The sequence below is a fragment of the Pinus tabuliformis genome, chromosome 5_1, assembly GCF_031772625.1.
Source record: "Pinus tabuliformis cultivar Carrire ecotype Pingquan chromosome 5_1, CPIR1, whole genome shotgun sequence".
Taxonomy (NCBI): domain Eukaryota; kingdom Viridiplantae; phylum Streptophyta; class Pinopsida; order Pinales; family Pinaceae; genus Pinus; species Pinus tabuliformis.
Window position 1 is genome coordinate 651,334,927 of NC_142305.1, and position 9,650 is coordinate 651,344,576.

At 35.4% G+C, this 9,650-nt stretch overlaps 1 pseudogene; it reads right to left on the reverse strand.

Annotated features, from left to right (window-relative positions):
* Window positions 1-3,128: 3,128 nt before the first annotated feature.
* On the reverse strand, window positions 3,129-4,395 carry LOC149166677 (cytochrome P450 734A1 pseudogene; annotated as a pseudogene).
* Window positions 4,396-9,650: the final 5,255 nt, after the last annotated feature.

Sequence of the window (9,650 nt, forward strand, 5' to 3'; positions counted from 1 at the left end):
GCCTAATCAGGGCTGATTCCGTCTCGTTCTCCGCTGCGAATTTCTCCAGAAAAGCTTTGTTGTATTTCTTTTCAGGTTCGGGCAAATGATACATCTTCCTTAAGTCATCAGGATGAAATGAACCGAAAATTCTTCCGTCAACTGTGCAAAACGTTCTATTTGAAACTGGAATTTTTTCAACCACCCATCTGACTACATCAGTGTATGGAATAATTTTCTCTCAAGCTGCTATCCTATGCAAAAATGAGTCGACTAAATCTTTCAGGGAGGCTTCTGATTTATTAGTTGAGCCGGCAGTAGCTTCTTCCGACACTTCCTCAGGTTCTTCTGCTTCAATTAGATTATAGATGCTTTTCCAACTTGTATTTCCAAGACCGAGACATGTAGTGTCTGAAATTAGGCCCTTTTTACTTGGTCCTGGATCACTGGTGGGTTGGACTGTTACTGTAGGGGCTGCTGCTGCTGCGGATCTCTTGGATTTCTTTCCCATTTGCTTAAAACTTGTTATTTTGACGGAATTCTGCACAAGGAATGAAACCAACGTGATACAAGGGAAGAGGGAGCATGAGCCAATATGAAAGAGTTATATCTATTAGCGAATAATCAAAGATTATGGTGAAACTGCCGCAGATAGAATCTAAGTGGAAAATCTCGGCATAATTGCTTCATTAATTGGCCACTTCACCTATCAATCATGATAAGGGAGCTTTTAAATATCCATCATAACGTTTATATGGTGAATGATCGATTCAAGCGTGGCTTAGATTTTTGGCGGATAATCGCATTTGATGATTGGTGACGTGAGCGGGAAGGTTTTAATAAGAGTCCAAAATATCGTTCAATCACCAAAGGTGGTATAATGCATGCCAATCTTTAATATGCTTCGAAACACGTGCCTTGATTTAATGTATCACAATCGGGAAAGGGCTCGGGTCACATTACTTATGCTATTGCGAAATCGCTGATCGCCGATGGCGATACGCCTTATCGCATCGGAAGATTTGAAGGTGTCACAGTTAATGAATTAGTTGCTACGGCTGATTGCCGATAGCGATACCTTTTATCACATCGGAGGAATGGGAGAGGTGCTTTTCATATATACGATGTGTTTTGCCTTTCCCCGATATCCGATAGCGATTTCCCTTTTCGGATCAGAGTGATTCAATGGGTCTTTCATATATGTTTTTCTTATTATTGCGATATGCGAATTTGTGATCGCTTTATCGTAATAATAAAAAGCTTTGATTATTTAAAAGACCTATTTTTATTATTGTTCAAAAAGGTTTATTTTAGAATATATCATTTCCATTGGACCTTTTGGTGAGGGTTTTTCTAATAATGAGTTAATACCAATGTTGGGCCTCAAAATAGTCCCTATTTTCACTCCATTATTCACCAATATCTTCACATTTATCCTTCATGTCACCTCCATTCCACCTCCACATAATTACATTTACCTCATCATTGGGTCATAACTATGCTTTTCCAAAGTTTATTAATTCTTAACATTTTTAAGTGGATTTATGGCTAAACTTTAGAAAATAATATGCTTATACTTATACCTAACAATTAGAATGAGTTTGTTGACATGTGTAGGTACAAAGGAAGCTTCCAGGGCATCTTTATGTGGCCTTGAAGGATCAAATTCGAATTTGATAAGATAAGCCTCATGGAAAAGATCATGATCTCATGGAGAAGATCATGGACCTCATGGAGGATAAGGTTATGTGTCTAGATGGTTGAGAAATGTATGGAACTAAAGAGAGATTAGTGGATCATCATTATGAGTTTGTTATCTCATCCTATTGTATAAATAGGAGTACCTCCTCCATTCCAAAGGGAGGACTCGGAGCATGTATCCAAACTTATGATGGAATAGAATAAAGCTTCATTTTACATATATTTCCATTATATAGTTTTAGATATAAGTTGCCTTAATGTAGTATATGGAATAGCTTGTCACTTTGTTCTTAGGAGAATTGAGGATTTGTTTATGATTGATGAATGAGTTTTAAATTAGAATCTTATCAGCATATGAGAGGACAACCAAGGGTCTAAGTTAGGCTCTCTCTCCATTTGATTTGTATGATAATTGAAATTCATTCTTTTGCTTTTATGTTTCAAGTCATTTCATTTCTTATGCTTATGAATGAATCTTAGTTTAGTTTGGATTAGTACATGAGAGGACAATCAAGAGACTAACTTAGTCTTTCTCTCTCTTTGAATCTGAACAACAATTAAAGCTCATTCTCTTGTCTTCATTTCAAGTTTCTAGTTTTATGTAATCAATGATTTCTCTATGATACTGTAGGGAAGGACAACCAGGACCTCCTTAATTAGGAGCCTCTTCCCTTGCATATTATATTGAATCGTAAATAATTTAGTTGGACATAGAGTTAGTTGCCTACTCCTGCATATATATTGCTGGCACCATCACAAGCTTACGAGTTTCCCGGGTTGATAATTTAATGAAAGCAATTTAAGCAAATAAATTGCCCAACATTTTGGCGCCGTTGCCGGGGATGGTGCTAAGGGATTAGGCATTAGGAATTTAATTCAGTACTAGTATTTTTCTTTAGACAAAATAATTTGTGAAACCTGGTGACAGCAGGATCTTCACAAAGGAAGTTCAAGTTTGAGTTTTCTGATGTTTTAGTGTTTAGCTAGTTTTAAATTTCGTCTTTTCAAAAAACCCCCCTGCATAAATAAAAACAAATCAAGCGATTAGTATGCTCTCTTCCTGCGCTTCGTGCGATCAGGAAGATCAAAAAATCTATTGATTTTGTTCAAATAAAAATACTCTTGCTGGAGAACTAATTTGCAAAAAGACAATAAAGAATTTTGTGAATGAAAAAAAACATCTTTAAATTTTTAGATGAAATTTAGTTTTTTTAATTTTGAAAAATAAAACTTTCCACGAATAATAATAATATATGTATCATATATACACATATTATTATTAAAAATAATAAATAAAAAAACTAATCATTTCTTTTGTTTTTTTTAGATATTTAAAACACTAACCATTGTTTTTTTGTTTTTTTTTAGATATTTAAAAAAAATGCAAAACATTAAAAAAAAATAATAATTTATTTTTCTTTGCCAGTTTGAAATTCGGGCTTCATTCTTTAGTGCTCAGCCTTCCACCTTTCTTCAACCTGCACATACAATTCGATGATTAGAAATGGTGATAATTTTAAATATGAACCAAGATGGTCATTTTAAAATTATAATACGGGTGTCTACATATCTTTGGAATTTTATATATGCAAATCTTTGAATATATTTAAACATATGGAAAGCCATTTGCATAATGTTACATACGCTTATCACTTCCTTTCTTGCGAGCTCCTGCCATTGTGTGTGCATGGCAAGGAGTATGGCAGTCCATGCGAGTAAAAGGGAGGTTGTCTCATGTCCCGCCACGAAGAGGGTCTTGCATTCATCGATCATATCTTGAAAAGACATGCTGACATGCGTCTTCACTTCATCGTTGTTAGTTGCTGCCATCATCAAGCCAAGCAGATCTTTGCCGTAGGGGTTCCTGCCTTTTTCCACCGTTGCATTTCTTTGGCGATCAGTGATTATCTGCCTCAGTGACCTCTGTATTTCCCGGTCTAACCTTCGGCCTTTCAAATTTCCTCTGGTGGGAAAAAACCTGTAACCTGGAATGATGAAGTTACAATAACTTTCGGTAACGAGAATCGCTTGCTCACTCTGTAGATCAAATATGTGTTTTCCTTGGAGATAGCTAGAGCTGAAAGCAGTTCTAGCAATGACATCGGCAGTGAGATTCTGGAATTATTCTACGACTTCTATTTCTTGCGTACCAGAAGTGATTGCCTGCTCCCATTTGTTTAATAGAGATGATGTACTCGCCACAACCTCTGGTACCATAGACTTTAGAGCCTCTGCATGGAAAGCAGGACTGATGAGTCTTCTTTGTCTGCACCATTTTTCTCCCTGAGAAGTCGCAAGGCCATCGCCCAGCAGCTGCCTTACGTGGGTTGTCGGCTCTGGTTTCTCGTACTGCTTTGATTTATTGCACAGCATCTCCCTAATCAACTCTGGCTGGGGAATAACAATTCTTGGCACAGGACCGAACCAGTACATGAAATTCTCGTCGTAGGTATTGGTCGAAGAATGAAGCTCTGGAAGAACTCGAGAAAAAATATCATGGGAGAACTCCATGGGAGCTGAGTAGGTTTCCTTCATCATTTGAATGACTTCCATTGTGTTTCCATACAGCAGTCTGTATGGGGGACCCGAGATACCCTGCGATTCAAAATACTTCTTCATTCGACCAGGCTTCCACCATACTTTTATCACAATTCTCACCAAAGTAAACACAAAGGTGAAAAGCAGAACCAACGACAAGGTGCATGTGAGATCCATCTCCATAGAAATAGCAATTACTAAAGTGTAGAAGTTATTATAGCCAGGTCGAAGAGATAATTATTGAGAATCTTAGCACTCAACAAATTCCAGAAAATCTGCAGAGAAATTGGAGAAATAAGTAGGGTGAGTAGGGAAACGAAGAAGATGGAAACGGTTGACAAAAATCCCGTGAAAATCAAAGCATTTAATTGCTGGAGAAAAGCTGGTTGAAAATCTCATCACACAATTCGAGGAGATCGGTGGAACCCGGGATATGCAATCTGTTGTTGACACAATGATGCGTCTCCCTGAGCCAATGAAGGAGATAGGAGAGCGATATCCTAAATGGCTGGAAGAAAAAATATACAATTAGTAAAGAGGAAGTTTCTTGATCTCCCTCACACAGCAATACAAAACTTCAACGCACCCTTTGTGAACAACAGAAATCGCAATGTCTTGGCTGGTTCGATCCCTGGCTGCTCCATTTCAAGACCACGAAGAGGAGAAAAGCGAAGAAGTAACTGGTGAACCTTCAACTACAGGAAGAGGAGCAGGAGTAAAGGAAGACCTCTCACAGCTGAAGAACGCGCTCGAAAAACAATTGTGGGGCGTCGCCTCATTCATAGCCCCGCCCCCACAAATCAGCTCTGAGAAGTCATTGAATAATGGCGAGGGGGAGATTCAGGAGATGGATGGAAGCCGGAATGAACCGGACGGGATTCGAACCGATCTCTCTCAATTATCGGGGCAGTTCAGATCGGGGTTTTCCCGAATCTCCCCCGCCTTACAAAGTCTGACGACGGATGAAGATGTAGTGAGGGTCGAGGATTTATCCTCTTCTGCTCTGAATTTTCTTGCCAGTTTAAGCAGTGGCATAACTGAAATTTCCAACTTTGCAAAGTATACGAGGCAAAGATACTCCTACTGAAGGATATTTCACTCCAGAAAACCAGAGCGGGCATTAAGGAATTCGGTCGAGGTGGCCTTCTATACAAGCTAAATCCATGGAGTAGTTGCTGAGAAATTGCTTGTGCTCTCTTTGAATTCAATTTGCATGTCGATTACATGATAGACAGGCGACCCACAACTGTTAATATTCTTGACATCACGAATACTACTGAAACTTGAATGTAATCATGGTCCAGATACAATAATATAATCTGAAGACATATATATCTCTATGAAAGGATATATCCAATGCATATTTCCTGTATTGGGAGGAGAACGTTTTGTACTGACCCAACTATGCCATTCTCATTACTGAATTATTGTGCACCTCCAACTCCCAGGGAGGTTCACTTCTGGTATCTTGTCCCAGAAGAGGTTCAAGGCAAAATGCTCTTTAATGCATATAAGGATTTGATTTTTCCAGAAGAGCACATGCATGTTTTTGAAATGAAGGAGAAGCAGCTTCAGAAACAAGCCCTACTTGCTCGTGTCTTGATACAGATGGAAAGATCAACCCAAAATCACTGAAGTTCAGGAAGAATACATTTGGGAAGCCAGAGGTAATATGGCCTTTTGAGAAGCATAATGGAAATGTGTGGAAACCTCCTCCTTTATGTTTCAATCTTTCTCATACATCTTCACTAATTGCTTGTGGTGTCACAACAAAGTCTTCAGTGGGCATTGATGTGGAGGAAAAGGGATCGAATCATAGCACGTCTTCACTTGATTGCCTTCCAGTTGAAGCAAGACAACGCTCAAGACAATAACATGTTCAATACGGTTTGTTTTTTTTATTAGTTTTTTTTACAACTAAAAAATATAAAAAATCAACATAAATAATAAATTAAAAACAATTGTTTTTAATTTCTTATTTAAATAAAAATAAAAAAATATTTTGTGTGTTGTTTTTAATTTGTTATTTAAATAAAAATAAAAAACATCTTGTGTGTTGATTTATTTAATATTTTGGATAATAAAAAAAATCAAAACAACACAAAACAATTTTTATTTTATTTTTATTTTTAATAAAAAAAGGATTTTCTTATTTTTATTTTTACTTTTAATTAAAAAAAAAAAAAAAAAAAACTTCATTTTAGTGATAGTTTATTAGGTTTTAATAAATAAAATTTTGTTGATTTAAAAAAAAAATTCAACTTAAATAATAAATTAAAAAAATTTATGTTTTTAATTTATTATTTAAAGAAAAAATCTAAATAAATAAATAAAATCAACATAAAAAAAAAAAAATATTATGCTATCATTTACTTATTACTTTTAATATTTTCTTTTTAAAATTTGTTGTTTAAAAAAATAAAAAAATTAAACAAATAATAAAAAATAAAAAATAAAAAATAAAAAATAAAAAATAAAAAAATAAAAAACAAAAATTCACAAAATTCACACAGATTTGAAAATAAAAAATGGAATACTTGGAAACAAATTTCAAAAATCGATTTATCAAACATTGGAGGATTCTTGTTTCGATAGCTTCAAGTTAGCATTAACTCATCACATCTTTTTGTTGTATGCTTTATGATGCACTAATATGCAGAACAGAATTGCCAAGCACATTTCATGAGTTGTCTAACACAAACAAGGAGTATTATTTTTCATGGTTGTTTTTAAGAAAGGATTGAAATTGATATCATGAATTGAGTTACTTTCAAAACTTTGATTTTTCTTAAATCTGTTTTATTTGGTATGAAATTTTTGCGTAAGAATCATGAAGGAAATGCGCAATTCTTCTTGAACAAACTTATTTCTGCCAAGTTTTTTTACAGGTTACAGGATAACAAAGTGATCATTAAGGAGATTGCATTGTGACGACAATTAGTCTTCCAAAGACTAAATTCATGAAAAATTCTGAAGACAAATCCATCTCCACAACCACTACCTTCCACCTCCCTTTCTGAAAAAGATTTTGACTTCCACCAATTGTAAGCATGACATTTCCATATCCATTTTTCACAGCAAGAGTTCTTCTTCATACCCCATGCATTTCCTTACATCCATTCCTTACAAGCTTATTGCCATTTTCCTTGTCATTACCATTCCCCTTCATTTCCGCCAATAAAAACCTGCTTGAGTCAAAGTTCTAGAGTCTAAGTATCATTGAAAAAACACCTAGAGGCTTGCATGCCTTAATGGCAAGTACTCTTGCCAATGAACAATGGGAGTACATTAATATCCCTTGTTCGTTGGATCTTGTAGGTGACTCGACCACGATAAATTTATTCGTACCTACAAAGATGTGTTAGGCATCCTGACTCCCATTGGAATCAATGGTGGGAGATCTTGTGTTGGCTAGGGGCATTCATTAACAACCACTAAGTCAACAACTTCTCGCTATGTTCGACATCGACACATTTAATCACATAGTAAGATTTGTGCCATCGAGCGTTGAAGACTTGAAGACCCATATTTTGTAGCAGATGAGGCCAATTTCCTTTCATTGTTTTTCAGTTTGTCATCACTTGAGGACAAGTCAATCAATAAGGCTGGGAGGGAAATGTAACTTCTATATTTTGTATACCTTCCAAGCCTTATAGATTTTCAGCCATATTCAGCAAACTCATCAGATTCATCATCCAACATCGGAGGATTCAGCAGCTGATACGACAATACAGATCCATCTTTCATCCACCATTTTCACAACCAAGTAAAGAAGACTATGAACAACAGTTTTTGCAGCCACACATGCACAACTCTCATCCATTTTTGGAAGGGTAAGTTAAGGTATGATATTTTCTAACTTTTAACCATTAAATTCCTTGAAAAGTTAGAATAATAATTTTTGGAAAAACTTCACTTCCTTTCCCCTTCCTTTCCCCATTTCACATAACTGCCCAAACCATCCGTTTAAGGGGAAGGATACATTTACATACATACTTTGTCACATTCATATAACATCCACATTCATATATCACATTCTAAACCCCACTTACCTTCAAAATATATTCACTATTACATGAGCATACAAATGGATTTGTCTAAAGTATTTAAAAGTTAATTGGATGCCAACAGAATCATGGTTGTTACACAAGAACCAACCATGATGCATTCCAACAAAAATACTCTGCAATAAAAAGCACATTATCAATATGCAAAGATCATACATTGAATGTAATAAACAAAATATGGTTGAAACACAAGAACCAACCAAGTTGTAGTTCATCAAAATAACGCTTTGCAAAAGTTAAGTAAATGATATCATGCAGAGTTTAAGGCAAAGCTCAAGTACCAAAAAGTAATGTAATAGATTGCATGAGGACATGCAATACCTTCAGTTTGGGGGTATGTTGGGCCTCAAAATAGTCCCTATTTTCACTCCATTATTCACCAATATCTTCACATTTTACCTTCATGTCACCTCCATTCCACCTCCACATCATTACATTTACCTCATCATTGGGTCATAACTATGCTTTTCCAAAGTTTATTAATTCTTAACATTTTAAAGTGGATTTATGGCTAAACTTTAGAAAATAATATGCTTATACTTATACCTAACAATTAGAATGAGTTTGTTGACATGTGTAGGTACAAAGGGAGCTTCCAGGGCATATTTATGTGGCCTTGAAGGATCAAATTCGAATTTGATAAGATAAGCCTCATGGAAAAGATCATGATCTCATGGAGAAGATCATGGACCTCATGGAGGAGATAATGGAGGAGATCATGGAGGATAGGGTTATGTGTCTAGATGGTTGAGAAATGTATGGAACTAAAGAGAGATTAGTGGATCATCATTATGAGTTTGTTATCTCATCCTATTGTATAAATAGGAGTACCTCCTCCATTCCAAAGGGAGGAATCTTGGAGCATGTATCCAAACTTATGATGGAATAGAATAAAGCTTCAATTTACATATATTTCCATTATGTAGTTTTAGATATAAGTTGCCTTAATGTAGTATATGGAATAGCTTGTCACTTTGTTCTTAGGAGAATTGAGCTCACTCTAGAAGGATCAAAGGAACATGTTATTTCATATTAGATCTTATTTCATTTAATTGCTTAGATGTTTGAGGATTTGTTTATGATTGATGAATGAGTTTTAAATTAGAATCTTATCAGCATATGAGAGGAAAACCAAGGGTCTAAGTTAGAATCTCTCTCCATTTGATTTGTATGATAATTGAAATTCATTCTTTTGCTTTTATGTTTCAAGTCATTTCATTTCTTATGCTTATGAATGAATCTTAGTTTAGTTTGGATTAGTACATGAGAGGACAATTAAGAGACTAACTTAGTCTTTCTCTCTCTTTGAATCTGAACAACAATTAAAGTTCATTCTCTTGTCTTCATTTCAAGTTTCTAGTTTTA